The sequence below is a fragment of the Amblyomma americanum genome, chromosome 5, assembly GCF_052857255.1.
Source record: "Amblyomma americanum isolate KBUSLIRL-KWMA chromosome 5, ASM5285725v1, whole genome shotgun sequence".
NCBI lineage: Eukaryota > Metazoa > Arthropoda > Arachnida > Ixodida > Ixodidae > Amblyomma > Amblyomma americanum.
Window position 1 is genome coordinate 65259672 of NC_135501.1, and position 16763 is coordinate 65276434.

At 45.1% G+C, this 16763-nt stretch overlaps 1 protein-coding gene across 7 annotated transcripts in view; it reads right to left on the reverse strand.

Moving 5' to 3' along the window:
• LOC144132500 (cytochrome P450 2J1-like) overlaps positions 1-16763 on the reverse strand; it is a 139978-nt gene that overhangs the window by 106542 nt on the left and 16673 nt on the right. Inside the window, exon 2 of one of the 7 annotated variants that reach the window (XM_077664961.1) lies at positions 6353-6448. The exons of the other annotated variants lie outside the window; for them this stretch is intronic. The gene's annotated coding sequence lies outside the window, so the exon portion shown is untranslated. The remainder of the gene's footprint in view (positions 1-6352; positions 6449-16763) is intronic. 7 annotated transcript variants of the gene reach the window in all.

Sequence of the window (16763 nt, forward strand, 5' to 3'; positions counted from 1 at the left end):
ACGACATAGTTAGGCTCCAGTTGCTGGTGATGATAAAAGCTGACACAGGAGGAGGAAAGCGTGAGCAACTTCTGTCCCGCCTAATTTGAGGGCCCTCCACCGAAGTCGTAACTGGTGTGCCTAACGATATGAACATGATTCAAATAGGAATTGGCGCTAGCGTCTGTAGTAAAGAACAAGATCTAACCGCAAGAAGGCTCGGAAAGAACAGATATCTGTCTCTCTCTACATCCCTTTTGTATTTCTGACCCGCGCGGTCGTTGCAGCCCCCGCGCATGGTTTGCCTGTTTCACGAACTTCAGGCGCGTTATCTCGGGCGCTATCGCCTGCTTTGCGGCGGCGGTTACAGATGCTTTCGGGTCGCATTTCTTCATGTGTTAGTGATGTCGGTGCTTTGACGTCGATTTTGTGCTCGTGACATTAGAAATTGCGAAGTCTTTCGAGCCCCGCACGGATACGACGGCAACTCCTATAACGTAACTCCTATAACGGAGCAGTGGATCATGAACTATGATTTAGCCACGGCTTTTCACGAAGCAGTCATCCTGTTTGCTCCGCAGAAGAGTCGGCACATCGTGGGAACCGGTTATGCAACTGTACGTTAAATTCGATTAGTGTCGCGTATATTAATTAGCGTGGACAGTGAAGGTCACTCAAGAGTGTGTTTTGCCTTCACGCGTCTATATAATTACTAAACATATTTTTTCGACTATCTACGATTGTAGGGTGGAAAGTGCATGCATTAAATTGCGTGCACTCACTGTGCACAGAAAGCTCTTTCTTTATTGCTTGCGCAGTATGCACGGAATGATCGCGCACGTATTGCGTGAATGGCGCACAAAATGATGTACTGAAAATTACTGAAAATGCCAGCTACCCCGCCGCGGTGGCTCAGTGGTTAGGGCGCTCGACTACTGATCCGGAGTTCCCGGGTTCGAACCCGACCGCGGCGGCTGCGTTTTTATGGAGGAAAAACGCTAAGGCGCCCGTGTGCTGTGCGATGTCAGTGCACGTTAAAGATCCCCAGGCGGTCGAAATTATTCCGGAGCCCTCCACTACGGCACCTCTTCTTCCTTTCTTCTTTCACTCCCTCCTTTATCCCTTCCCTTACGGCGTGGTTCAGGTGTCCAACGATATATGAGACAGATACTGCGCCATTTCCTTTCCCCCAAAACCAATTATTATTATTATTATTATTATAAAATGCCAGCTGCGCCATTTGACACAACACCTGTGCTGCGTCGACACACATTATCTGAATTGTACGGAATGCTCAAATATAGACATGCAGTGTTTTTCAGAAATCACTTTTTTAGGCTGAAAGCCGCCGCGGTGGCTCAGCGGTTATGGCGCTCGGCTGCTGACCCGAAAGACGCGGGTTCGATCCCGGCCGTGGCGGTCGAATTTCGATGGAGGCGAAATTCTAGAGACCTGTGTACCGTGCGATGTCAGCGCATGTGAAAGACGCCCAGGTGGCCGAAATTATCCAGAGCCCTTCACTACGGCGCCCCTCATAGCCTGTGTCGCTTTGGGACGTTAAACGCGCATAACCAGAAACATCTTTTAGACTGAAAGTAACTGAAAGTATATATGTGCCAAAAACAATCATGAAAAATATGTTCTCTGTTCTCCATACATTTGCCCCGCGCTGTGGTTACCATTGTTGACCAGCAGCGCAACCAATTTTAACATGCAACAGCAAAGAAAGGGTGTACGAAAACCCAAGTAAAGCTCCGCGCGGCTGCGCGCAGTGCAGGCGGACTAACGATAAATCCACGTACCTCCCCTAATGGGCCCCGATTTTTGACTAGTCCATGCGTGAAGACAATGCGATCAATTAGGCTATACACATGCCTTCCCAGGTCTGCTTTGTTTAACTACGTTAACACCCTACATTTTTTTTTTATTTTAAAGACTTTGAGAGAGGCGTCGGTGAGATCTCTGCAGGTAAATTGTACAAAAAGGCGGACATGTACGTGGCAGAGCTGAATAATTAGACAATTATTAAGTAAAATATCTAACTTTTATTTCAAGCTTTGGGTGCCAGTAATTGTGAAATTGAAGGTCGTCAACCTCGAAGATGAGCACTGTTTTAAAATTTTCTTAATTGGCAACGTGTTTAGAAATATGGAGCGTAAAAAATACACCTTTGAAAGCTGGTTGAATTGGGTTCCCGCATTACACATTTATAAATTGCCGTCGCTGCGCGCTATATCGTCTCTGAAATCAAGTTAACTTCTTCTACATCATCAAATACAAAAACAGCTGCTGTATTTGATCCATAAAAACGCGAGCGCCGCCATTCCAATAACTATGTGCACAGTGTGCGCCATATCGACGACCTTTTAAATCCGCAGTTTGACGTTTGACGTCTAATATTCCTAACCACATTGCCCATTATGAAAATTTTAATTCAGGGCTCGTCTTGCATGTTGGCGGCTTTGTTTCTTTCGGAATATTCTCTTGGCGCATGGGATAAAAAAATTAAAAAGTTGTTTAGATACTGTTTTTTAATTTATTCGTCTAATTATTGCTCCATATAAGATACGTAATGTCCGACTTGCTGTCGTATCCACCGGCACAAACCACATAGAGATATCGGCAACCCTTAGAAAAAGTCGCCTGGCATACTGTGCAAACAAAATAAACACACAAACAGTCATCTTGGCAAAACATTGAAATCCGTTAGAAACTATAACAGGGCAGCGAATCGTATAGCACTGAGTTCGGACACGAAAATTTAATTTCATGTTTCTTTAATATGGCATACGATTGGCTTACTCACCTAGTGTGACCTGACTGCGAGGCATGGAAAAAGGGTGGCCTATTTTACGAGTGTTCCTATCATTGGGGAACACGAGGGCGTCAGTGACTGGGAAGCTCATGTAACAGCCACATGTGCTACAATGGGTGGAAAGGCGCGAGTGGGGTCAAGGTTCTTGAGAGTGCTTCGCGCAGGCATGTGTACACAAAGCCCCGTACGATAAAGGAATCTTATCTGCCATTGCAATGCGACACTATTCAAGTGCAGTGATAGGGCTTATGCATCCATGGAAAAGAATTTGAGGCGTGCACATCATACGAAGGTAATCGAAAGAAACAAGATTTTATTTAGGCTATACAGATGCCCAATGTCGAAGAATGTGGAGGGGGGGGGGTTCTAACCCTGTTCGCCTTACTCTACACTTTGTGCAGAGATAGCGAGGGCGAATTTTTGAAATTTCCTTCCTTATTATCCACGCGCATCTGAGCAGTCTGAATTTACAAAACGATATGGTAGAAGATAATAAATTAGGAATATATTATTACGAGATTATTTCAGCAGCAGGAACCATAGGACGTACACAGAAGACACACCAGAAAATAGGTCACTCAAGCATTAGCGGCTGCGTCCTTGTCGTCGTCGACTGCCCAGCGACAGAACAACGTCTTCTTCGCCTCGTGACCGTGTACCGTAACAATAAGAGATGCGGGTTTCGAAAAAAAAAAACATGGCGAAGAATACCCAGTGCGGTTTTCTTTTCAGATACTGATAAGCCGGAGGTTTTTTTGAAACCTATCATATCTTAAAGGAGTTCTACAGAATTCTGCTGCTCCATCTTTATGCTCCGTCCTCCACACGAAATTCTCAAGCTGTTACGCATGTCTTAAGAGATCACAACAGTGCGGCTTTTAGCAGTGCTACTACGCACAACTACGCTCAGTACCTGCGTTATTCGTTGGCCAATCACACGTGTTTCCGCTATACCTATAAAGGAATGTGTAATGGAGGATACTGACCAACTGCTTTTGTGGGCAGGTGCGGCATATCCTTAGGCAGGTTCCTGGAGCTGCTAGACGGTTACTGAGTTAGTTTTTGGCTAACATGAGAAGCTACTTATGCACTAGATCCAGCGCGACTATACAGTCAGCCGCGGAGCTAAACGAGCTGGGCTGCGTATCAGGGCTTTCAGGTGTGTTGATAATTTATCGTTCATAAAGTGGCCGTCATGAGCATTTTGGTCAACGTGTTTGAGTCATTTCGTGAGTGTAGTTAAGGTTAAATTTCACACTAGAGGTGCCAGGCAAACACATTTGATTAGTCAATCTTTATGGAGTGTTTCGTGTGTTTGGTGCGTAGCCTGAGGTCCTCTAAGCCATTACATGATTTTACTTCCGGTCGTTGGCAAGTTATTGCCTGCCTTTGTGACAGCGATATTGTGGTCCCCACTTAGAGAAGCTGCACCGAAATGTTGCCTTGCAGTTTTCATGACTTGCAGATGAAGTTACAGTCTGTAGCTGAATACAGTAGCTGCAGACGGCTAAATACTAAATACATTTACTACAGTAGCCACCCGAGGGAAATGTATTCGATTGCGAACTAATTATCCCAATTTTGTTTTCAGCTCAATTTGCATCCTTACATGTCGGAATGATATGTGAGTCATACTAAGCCCCCATTATCTCAATTTCACCTAAGTTTTAATCATTTGCATTCTAGAGCTGAACGTGTGACGTCTCGGCCTTCTCGACCAATGGCGATTTTCACCACCGGCTAACGCTGGAACCACAACGGGAACTTAATGCTGTCACGTAAAAGTATGAGCATATGCTATGCCATAGGTAAGGCCGGTGTATTCCGCAATTCTACGGTCTTCAGGGCTCCTGTGAAGCCCGAGTGGCATGTGTCCAAGCACTGAAATGAGGGCTATAAAAGAGACACGGGGTGTCCGGTCAGCATGCGTTATCAACCATTGCACAGACAGGGTTTACTCTTTGTCGCACTGCAGTGTATTATCGGATTCTGACAGTGTTCAGGACCTTTTACCACGCACAGACTGAAAGGTGTGTCGACTAAAAGCTAGCGTAAAAAACGACAATCTAATCGGCAGCGACCCCCAGACGCACCTTTCTGCGCATTGTGACATGTGTAGCTGCTATCCGCTCTTTACAGGTGGTAATGTGCTCTACTTCAACGGCTGCTCCAGAAATAACCAAGGCCTTTCAAATGCCTTCGACTACTGATCCGGAGTTCCCGGGTTCGAACCCGACAGCGGCGGCTGCGTTTTTATGGAGGAAAAACGCAAAGGCGCCCGTGTGCTGTGCGATGTCAGTGCACGTTAAAGATCCCCAGGTGGTCGAAATTATTCCGGAGCCCTCCACTACAGCACCTCTTTCTTCCTGCCTTCTTTCACTCCCTCCTTTATCCCTCCCTTACGGCGCGGTTCGGGTGTCCAACGATATATGAGACAGATACTGCGCCATTTCCTTTCCCCAAAAACCAATTATTATTATTATTATTATTATTATTCAAATGCCTCGCGGCCAAGACAGTTGCGTAAAGCAGCTGATGTGATGGTAACGGAAAAATGGATGAATTTTCGCTTCAGAACCTAGGGGACACATCGCTCCTTTTTTTGGCTCCCGACGGTGTTATTTTTTGTGCGTATATATTTTTGCGCTATATTAGTAGACAGCAGTTACAGTTCCCTTTATATTCTTTGCCTCGTCGGTTGTTCTGCAATCAACCAATATTTGCTCTACAATCTATGGTTTTGCGAGGTTATTTTGCGATATACCGTATCCTGAGTGGTTGAATATCGTGCCTTGTTGCGGGAAGATGCCGAGCTGCAATGCAGGTTTTTCGCAGAAAGAAAAGTGCTATAAATACTGGGCACCGGCAGTGTTGTCACGTCCTGAACTTGTACCTCTACTTCAACTTACATGCGGAGTGCTTTTCTCTATGGACGCTAAAGGAGGTATCAGTCTGTCAGGATATATTTACCCTACACATCGAGGTGTTCCCGGCGCTTTACCGAGCAAAATATAAAACAACAGCATCTGTGATCAAGATAACTATAAATTCTTACAGCTGGCTGGCGGGATGGTTGATTTATGTCAAGGAATATATAGCGGGGCAAAAGGGCGTATACTTTTTACGCTGACTTAGTTCATTGACTGTTTCCGTACCACCGGCCACATCGGTTTGCTCCAACCTGTATTGACATTTTCTATATGTGCATTCGCTTTAGATTTTGCAGTGACATGATAGTCTCTGGTCCATGTTTTCCAGTTCCGTACGGCTTTTCAGTCGTTTTCATAGAAAATGCAGGGGCTTTATTGGTTCAGTTGAAAATGCCAGCGATGTAATGCTGCGCATGCGCAAGTGGTAGTCGTGATTGTGAACCAGATAACTGTTCTTGTCGATATATTGACCATGACTAAAAAAAAATCAGTGCCCTGCGGTTGAAAGTACACTGAGGACTCCGTGCAAATATTGTTCTCACTAAGAATTGATTTTATGGCTGTGTTCACCTTTTACCCGGCAGCAAAAGGCATATATTGGCGAAAAAATTGGATTTCAAGTCCTTACTGCTAGTCGCTCCAAGCAGGGGACGTCCTCACCAAAAGTACGGGTTGCCCTCGCTTTGAAGTGAATAGCGCGGTGGAACAGCCTCTGACATCTGCCCTGGAAATTCAATGTCAGCATTTTAGTTGCGAAATCGGCCGGTGATGGCGACACTTGTAAATTTGTTGTTTGGTCTTTCCTAGTTCAAGAAAGCTCAACTCTCAGTGAGAGTGGTCCGTTTGTGATTAGAACGTAGTGCCTAATCGATACATGCCAACTTGTATGTATGCTCATTGTCTCTTTGCAGAGCTGAACGTGCGCGTTGCTGATGGTTTTTTCCGGATGATCCTTTTCCTCTCTGTCTATATGCGTTGTTTTTGTTTTCTATTTCTTGGCGGGATTAGAAGTCTGCTTTAACCGTTGTCCATTTTGTGTTCCAAAGGCGAGAAGGGTAACAGCGTCTCCGATTTGAGCCGCAGTGGACCACGAACGCTGGCGCTTGTTCCAAGTACCGCTCTGCTTAGTCGTCTACTGGAGCTTAGTGCTATAGGGCTTGTCTTAATCATCATCATCGTAACCATCAGCCTGACTACACTTACTGCAGGGCAAAGGCCTCTCCCATGTCTCTCCAATCAACTCTGTCCTTTGCCAGCTGCGCCCACCCTATGCCTGCAAACTTCCTAATCTCATCCGCCCACCTAACCTTCTGCCGCCCCCTGCTACGCTTGTTTTCTCTTGGAATCCACTGGCCCGAAAGACGCGGGTTCGATCCCGGCCGCGGCGGTCGAATTTCGATGGAGGCGAAATTCTAGAGGCCCGTGTACTGTGCGATGTCAGTGCACGTTAAAGAACCCTAGGTGGTCGAAATTTCCGGAGCCCTTCACTACGGCGTTCCCCATAGCCCGAGTCGCTTTGAGACGTTAAACCCCTATAAACTAAATTAAACTAAACTCTTGGAATGCACTCCGTTACCCATAAGGACCAGCGGTTATCTTGCCTTTGCAGTACATGCCCTGTCAAAGCCCATTTATTCCTCTTGATTTCGACTAGGATGTCATTAACATGCGCTTGTTCCCTTACCCACTGCCCGCTTCCGTTCTCTTAACGTTATACCTAACATTTTCCTTTCCATGGCTCGCTGTGCTGTCCTTAACTTAAGCTGAACCCTTTTCGTTAGCCTACACGTTTCTGCCCCGTAGGTGAGTATCGGTAATATACAGCTGTTGTACACTTTTCTCTTGAGGGATATTGGTAACCTGCTATTCATGATTTGAGAGAACCTGCCATATGCGCTTCACCCCATTCTTATCGTCCTAGTTTTTTTCCTCTCATGATCCGGATCAGCGGTCACTACCTGCCATAAGTAGGGCTTGTCTTTCCTCTAAGCATAATGCCTTAGCTGACAGTTTTTTTTTCGAATGCTCATTTAGTACCTGTGCTGCCGTCTGTTGGCAAGTAAAAAATATACTTTGGACGACGAATACTCGCCTTGAACCGGACACAGAGCGCAAAAAAAAAACACGGCAAGCTGGACTCGTCAGGAGCCAAGTCTGTTTGTGACGAGCTTGACTCGCCCAAGTCCGCTAGCGGGTTAAGCTCCGCGTGTTTGATGTCTCTCAGCGCAACTGGAACACCATTGTGTGCTCGATGTGTCTTTAAACGGTTGTGACGAGGAAGCCTTACGTCATGAAAAAGGCCGGCACCGTTTGGAAGACGTTGAACTAACGAAAGTTAGCTGTTTGGTTTACTAGAATTCATATGAATGAGATTAAAGGGAGGTTTCGGCCGCCCGGCGTTGTCGGAAGTATCCGAGTATGCCTGATCTGTTGGACTTATTTCTCAGATCTTCTTCGGCCACGGCGTAAGATGTCGATGGTTTGGGATCACCCATGTCCTTCTTCAAACACACTGTGGTAGTCAACGTATCGGCGAAACGAGCACATCTGAGAGGAGCTCCCGAGGGAGACAGCGCATTACGCATGAATGGATGGAACATAAGAGCGTCCTCTTTGAAACAGGCTGGATTGCCACCATGCTCGGCTACGCGCGCACGCACGCCGCCTAGCGGAGCGATCGACACCTAGCGCCACTTTTGAGAGAAATTACGATGCACGTCTACCAGTTGTCGAGTTACAACCCCTCAAGATACGTCCCAAAAGGCATTTAATTTGTTTGGGGGATCAAGGTGGGCCTAGAATTCGGCTTGCGGTGCGATATAGTAACGATTCAATTACTAATTGCATGCATACAATGTTTACCTGTTATTTAATAGTGGTTTTATTTTTATACCACAAGCCATGGGGTTTTATTTGCGTACCAAATGCGGGACACGACTGTCCCCGGATGGGTGTCCCTGGTTGTCGGAGTATATACAGCGGAGCGAATGTATATATATATATATATATATATATATATATATATATATATATATATATATATATATATATATATATATATATAGCGGTCCCGTAACGGGGCATAACCAATTTTAATGGCCGCTGTCTTGGATTCGAGAAACAGAAACTATGCAGCCATTTCGTCCCCTGACGTCGTACTCACATAGTTCCACCTCTATCCAGCATATTGGACCGTGACGTCATCATTTGCACGTGGCAGGTGGTTGTTCCTACAATGCAATCGTAGATGGCGCTAGAAGTCTCAATGCAAGACGCTATGTTTTGTAGTTGCTGCCACAGATGGCGCTGTGATTTCAGTTTGTTAGCAGCCCCTACGAAATCTGGAAGCGTGATGAGTAGCTGCTGCCACAGATGGAGCTGTGATCTCAGGGTGGTAGCAGACCCCAAGAAATCGCGAAACGTGACAAGTAAGAGCTAACGATAATAAAACTTACATCGATCTAGAGTGCAGCTGACAGAGTTGGGAAAATGCGAACGCGGCCATATGCACGCATATCCAAAAGGCAAGGAAAGCAAAATTAACATGCAAGAAGTAGAACTGGCACAGTATCAATAACCTGCCAGCACGCACTGTCACCCTCAGTGTCTCGCTTGAAATTTGTAATAGAAGTAGCCCATCATCCAAGTCTGCGTACCTAGGAACAAATCAGCCAAAGTAATGCCCAATCCTCATGTACTGTATCCATTGGTGTATTATAAGTGAGCGTTGTGGCTAAACGCAATAAAAAAACATTCCATTGTTTAGTACTTATAAGCATTAGTCAACTATTACTGGGTGTTTTATCACAGTCATTTCAGTATAACAAAACAAGCATACCTTCAGTAACCATTCCGCCACTTTTCGACAGCTAACAATGCGAATGCTCTCGTCACTCCGTTAGCCACATTAATGATCATGAATATTCCTCGCTTCCATTAGCTGTCTGGTACTGGATTACACTGCCATCTAGTGTTGCGAAGTGCAACTGTGCCGAATTCTTCACATAACTTTTTAATTGCCTTGAGTTCACATCGTTACCACAGTGGTGACCATGTGATGATAGATGGCTATTTTTAATTTATTTGTACGTATACTTCGTTCCCTGGTGCGATCCGCTTTTGTCGTATTTCTACCTCTGTATCTATTCCTGCGTGGGCCCGAGAGGGGCAGGCAATATATGTAAATAAAAATAATTAAAAGTAAATCAGGATACTCGGTACGCATTGCGTCATTTCCATTGTTTCGCAAACCACCAAGCGCTGATCGCTCTCAATGGGACTGAGGTCAGCACTCGCCATTTGTTTTATTTTTACTTTACCGTTCTAAAATAAGTGTAACGCAGCAGAAGACGGAAGATACAGAACGGAGACGAACAGCTTTACATCGCTACAATTTGTTTTCCAACCGCGCACCAGCAATCCACGCTGCCTTTGCACTTTTTTGTCTTAGGCCCACAAGCAGTGGCAGCATGCACCCGTGCTATCGTATTCGTTTCTTTAACTCCTGTCCTCGTCCTTATGAGCAGTTTCTAGCCTTCCTCGAAAATGAACGAACCAGACCACAAAGTCGTTGTCCCCCACTAATTAACCTGTTGACAATTTATTAGGAAATTACTGCGCAATTAGTGCAATTACTACGAGCTCTTCCTGCCAACCCATTCATGTGAATTCGTGCTAGGAATGCAAATATTATAAATTTTCTTTTCGGTGACACTATTTATGCATAATGTTGTAAAACGACTGAAACTGCTTTGTTGTTGATTATCAACTAAATTCAAAATGCAATACAGAAGTCTTTATGAATTTATGATGCAATTATTGTTGCAGAACAAAGGGCTTCTTATTTTTACACCGTGTGTAAGGTGCTGAGTAAGAGATGCCAGTGCCCTTCGCGTTCCCCACACGCCAAATTTTGTCGACGTTTGCCGGAAATTATAACTGTCAGTCTGTGGCCCATTGCAATGAATTTTGTTTTACAGCGACAGTTGCTAATGGCTCAAGCTGCGAAATGGCGGTCGCGGCGGTGTTCACATCACGCAGCTGTGAGAGGTGACGCACCTCGGATATCCCGCGCATGTACGTTCGCCTTTTGCGGCGGCGAACGTGGGTGCTTGTGCCTTCTTAAACCTTCCTATTCGGCGCTACTGTGACTACCATCTCACAGTAGTGACGTAGGGGTGGATGTCGTTCTCGTGCCTTCCTGTTATAGGCGGTGTTGATCAGGCGCGGTATGTTCAAGCACGGAGCGGAGACCGTTTTGCCAGAAACACGGCATATGGGGAGAGTCGTCAAATTTGCTCAGGGCAGCAGCTGTTGTTGAGTGAGCATTGGTTGCTGAGCACGTCGTACGATGCGAATGAGGTGACTACAGTATACTGGAATAAACCGTCGGCATGATATTTTCTCCTCTGAAATGCCATAAACACAAACTGGTCTGCACGTGTAGAAAAATAAACAGATTTCTCAAGGTCAATTGGTGTCACTTAGAAACTAAAGGATCTCTTTGCATTTTGCGTAAAAAAAGCAATTATATTATACTTTAGTACTCTCCAGTCGGGACCACTGTCTTCTTGTACGGGGTACGACTGCAAAACAAATTTAGAGACTGCAAAACAAAAAAAAAAACGTTTATAGCCTAATACGAAGCGTCCCGCGCTTAGCACACAGCGCTTAGCATTGTTAAGCACTGGTTCTTGGCTATGGCAAATATCCTGTGCAAAATTTACCAAAGGTATATGCACTCAAATAAAACAGAATAAATCAATGCTCCTAGAGAAACATGTCCATGACGAACACCTGTATAACCTCCGGCATACAACTAATAACAAAGAAAAAATATTTACAACACTACGGAACACAAAAACTTAGATATCAGATCCTTGGCGTGAGGCGGCTATGAGAACGGTTACAGAAAGTGCCTGACTGCATGTATTAAAAAAAAAAAAACTCGCACCTTCTGTTACAGAAAAGTTTCGTTACTTTCTGATAGGATGCCAACGAGGCACAAAACATGACATTGCTTGTATGAATAAAGCATGTCTTTTTCTTGTTACTGTCTATTTTTCCAGCATTTCTCTGCATCAGTTTTTCATAGCTGCTCATGCTCTCGTGACATTATTTACTTTTGTCGATCATCTTGTGTTGATGTGTTATTTTCGAGTATTTTTGCTGTTGAAAACTGCTCGATAATAGATGTGACCCGTAACATTGCATTACACTGCTGTTGAGTGATGTGTGTGGGCAGTGTAGGAAGGAGGGGCGAGGCGAAAATGAGCCATGCTGTTATTACCTTTTGTTTGTACCCTATCCAACCGTTGTTGTGTGAATAAAACACTGTGACGTAGACTTTAGCGGGCGCAGAGCACAAGCATGACGCCCCTGACGGCTCCAGCCGCCGTGTTTTGTTTTTCGCGTGATATTGCCGTCACCATGACGTCAATTTTATAAAGCAATAACGCCCACAATGCGTTTTGCGAGTACTGACCTCCCTCATCTCGTAAATACTGTACTTGAAGCTGGTGAACTGTATTTCGAATTGCAATGACTATGCCATTTATATGCAACATTCGGTTGTCAGACTCAGATTCAGAGTATAGATTTAGGGAAACGCATTAGTACACGAAGATAGTCACCGTGCACTGAATGCATTGTTCTACTTCATCTTTGTTCGACGAAACCTGGGAATATTTCAAACCAGAAAATTCGGCCAACGAATCCATCTACGTCCTGCTGAAGTGTCTCCTGAGGTGATGCGATTCAACTGGTGTTGCAAAGATGCAAGTTTGGAACTTCCTTGAACTTTTTCGGGGCGGCTACCTCATTGCCTTACTTAAAAGCCTAGGTTGTTCTGATTCAAAGGCTCTACTTATTTGTTGGAAGGATTGGTGCCTGCACCAATGATAACAATAGCATCAGCTGACATCGTTGCTTATCGCGTTCTGTAGCGGAGAGGTAAAAACAGTATTAAAAGCAGGAGCTTTAAAGGCGGTAATGAGGAGCTAGTTAGTGAGGCGTGAAGAAGAAATAAGTATTGCTGAAACAAAACAAGAGCTCACGATGGCGCCCGTCCAGTCCGTGGTTTTTGTTCTGTTCGAGTTGCGACATATTTCGTTAATTCAGCAGGAGCTTGTAGAGGTGTGACCTGAGCAAAGGAAATTACTCACCTGAACTTGCACTTCGAAGGCTTAAGGAGAGACCTGCGGTCTCCAGCTTTACTGGGTTAAATGAAAGCGTTGTCGATTAATCTCCTGCAGCTGTGCGGTGATATGTCTCTCCTACCGACGTAATATCATGACGTCTTTATCGTGGTTAACCGGCGGCCAATGCCGGCATCTACCAGGCGGTGATGCAGCGGGAAGTTCAACGACAGCAGGAATGTGAGGACTTCGTGTGGCAGCCCGTGTATTGCTGCGGTGGATGCGCACCTAATCCCCCCCCCCCCCTTTACCAAAAGCTTATACGGCTGGCATGAGCCTCTCGCCGTGACGTTGTCTAATTGAAAAAAAAAAGAGCGCAGATAAGGCCGGATAAAAGCGGGAATGAAAAGATATGACACACGTGCTGAATCGGACTAGATTTCAGGGCGGAAACAAGAGGACACTCGACGGAAACTGAGCCAGTTGTACACTTTAGTGCAGCTGCGAAGTGCACATTCCGCGTTCAGGGGATGCGCTGCGCAACGTGTTGTATGATCAAATTGTGGCAGCGCATAAAACGAGGGCAAGATAAAGAAGAGAGTGACGAGCGCTGTCTTTGTCTTGCCCCACGGTTCTTGTGGCTCACCGGTTTTACTATGTACTGCCACTATGTTGCTTCAAACTTTGCTAAGTTGGTGCGAAACGTGTTAAAGGGGCTGGTTTATAGCGCCGCCGATTTTCACGAAATCGAGGCGACGCTGTCTCAGCGGCCAGAACTAGACCTTATAAATTCACCGCGTGGTTTGCTTCGTTGAGTAAATTGCTTACCGGTACATTAGGAGGCTGTTTTCGACATTTCGCCGTAAAATATACTTCAGACATGCTGTTTCATAGAAGTCTGTGCGGTAACGAATAGGAGAATAAGTAGATTTTGTTGCGAGAGTTTCCTGGTGCCGGTGAGACTGAGAAACAAAGTTCTTATGCTGCAGTGGAACACTTGCAGGATATTTATCGAGACGAGACGGCATGCCATTGATCACCTCAGCCTGCAAGACTGTCTCGAAAGCTAATTACCATCAAATAATCAGCTGCTCAGCTTAATTAGAATTGTCCCACTGCGAGGTGTGCCTTTGCTCTTGACAACTGGATCACAGTCGACAGGTAAGCCTCGAAGAGCAATAAAGGGAAGAACGTAGGGTGCTAAGACATTAGAGCAACTTTAAACTCTGATCAAAGATGAACTGACTTGTAACTGCTATGCATGACGCATGCGACGAATATGAACTACGCTGTGTTTCTGACTCCTACAGGCGGGTGCAGTGCAGGCAAGCCAGTGACGACAGCACATTGTTCGCCTACAGTTATGCGGGGTACACTAGAAGCATAGTTTATGTGGCGCGTCTCTTGCCATTTTGAAGTAAACAAAGTAGGTCTTTACTACACATTATTCTTTTTTCTCTAGTCACACGCGGCGCCGCGGCTTACTAAGACGTTTTTACTCTCAGTACGATGTCACGGTTCTGGTTTCTACCGCAGGGGCGGTTACGCAGCAAATTTTTGAATTATTTGAATAAGAACTGTCGAGTACTGAATGATAGAAAAGCATTAATAGAAAAGCCTAGATGCCTGAAGTTAACCCAGGGGCTTCCACTGCGGTGTCCTGATAACCTGAACGCCATATTTTCTCGAATAATGAGTACGCTTTTCTTCCCCAAAAATCTTCCCAACGTTATGGAATAATTTTTACCAGCCGAAAAAAACCTGAAGGACAAGAGGGGAACCTACACAGGACAAGGCTGGACTGACAACTGACATCTTTATTGTGCACATTTCGTAGAGAAACCGTCACGCATGCGCCAAGCCAAACCAGACAACCTACGTTTAATCACTCAAGACGTCAATCTTTCAATGTCAGCCCAATCGACGAGGAACTGACGCAAGCATCACCATGCTTATCTGTCAGATAGGCCTCAAGAATTTCACGTGCCTTTCTTGTTTTTCCGTGGCCTAAAACGGTTTTCCAGCTCATAAAAATGATTCTTCGACATGTCAAAAACTGACCCACCATTCAGCCCTGCTTCAAGGCTATGGAGGGCGAGTTCACTAGTTCACTATGCGGGTAAAATATTTAAATAATGTAAACGGAAAAAACGAAGACGGTAACCGTGCTGGCTGAATAAATACTTGATCCGGTACGATTCACATTCTAAAAAAAAAAACGCACTCATCAGCGCGGCTTCCAAGCATGTTCAACAACATTTAGCTTAAACCAACGCATATAACGCTCGTAGCGGTTCACAATGCTGTGTTGAGAAAGCACACCTAGGTTTCCTGATCAGCAGCAGCAGCTTAACGGACTGGTTATTTGCGTGAGTAGTTCTGGTGCAGAAATCGGGGAATAAATTTGAAGATGGAAATTAGATATCCATCTTTTTATCAGTCAGGGTTACAAAGTTTTCTAAGATATAATTTCCAGCCACACAAATAATTAGCTCGACGCGAAAAAGTTGTTTGCTGAGTACCAACCTGAGTTTCGTAAAAACGTTTCTACGATAATGCAATTTGTTTTTGTTGTTAACAATTTTGCTTCCCTGATTAATAAACAGCTTCAAATTGATGCTACATTTTTAAACTTTCCAAACTCATTTGTCTGCGCTTCTCGCAGTTTATTGGCGGAGAGTACGCGGGAACGAGCAAAATGATTCACGTATAAATTTTCCCTGCCCTTGCCACCAGTTTATTTGCAGAAAAAAATCAAATATATCGAGCTCCCTGACGCACTCGTTAAATAAATACCCACATAGCTGCCTAACCCCACGCAGTTTTCAGGATTTGAAGGAATTAAATCAAACGAATTACGACTCTTGTCTGGGGCACCTCAGAGTTTTGTCCTTAGCCCGCTACTGCTCCTGATTTATGTAAATAATAATGGAAGAACGCGGATGATTGTATTTATGTGAAATTGCCTGATGACTGTTGTTTAGTTGGTTGCTAGCTATGTGTGCTGCCAACTCTTTATCAGTGGAAAGTTTTAAATATTCAGGGACTAGCACGAACGCAAAGAAATGCAAATTACCTTGCTAAAATTGTTCTCATAGCGATAGCAACAGAAATGTATGCCCTCAATTTTACATACCATAACAACATCACACCATTACCACAATTATTTCAGTTAACTGATTGGCTTGAAGATGGAAAGTAAAGAAAACTGGGGAAGCACTTAGGCTTTGCTTTAAAGGTGTGACGCGATAGCTTTAAAGGATGTTTGCTGCTCTCTATCTTATTTAATCCTTGTTTCGAATTACGCACTATCGCGCTCAGTATGAGCTACACCGCGCGAGCGCATGGCCGAGTGCTCGGCACGGTTGTACAGTGGCGTCGATCGCGCTGTTTTTTCGAACTATCTGGAGAGGGTGTAGCTGTTCCAGCCACCTCGCATCACCTCCACTTGCTCACTTCCCCCTTCCCCCCGTTTATTCTTGTTTTGACATCAGTTTCGAAAATGACAACTGTAGCCGCCCGTCGACGCCCAAGCTTCGTGATCGGGGCCCTCTCGGTCCGCCCAATCGCTCATATCTGGTTGGCCGCTTCTCGTTTCATCATTTTACTGAACAGAGAAATGTGGACGGAAGCGCCGCCGACTAATACGCTGGAAAGTGGCTGTTTGTAGAGCCGAGAATAAACAGCAATGCGTTTGTCGGCTCCCAAGATGTCCCGGGTGCCCAACAGTGAGCGATTGCGGATAGTTGAACTGTCCTTAAAGCAGTATACCCAACATCAAATAGCGGATTTTACTAGAAGGTCAAATAAGACTGTGAACCGCATCATCCAGGCTTATAGGGATGAAGGCCGCATCGGCGAGGCTCCACATAAACGGCACCCTCGAGCAACGACTGCAGCTCA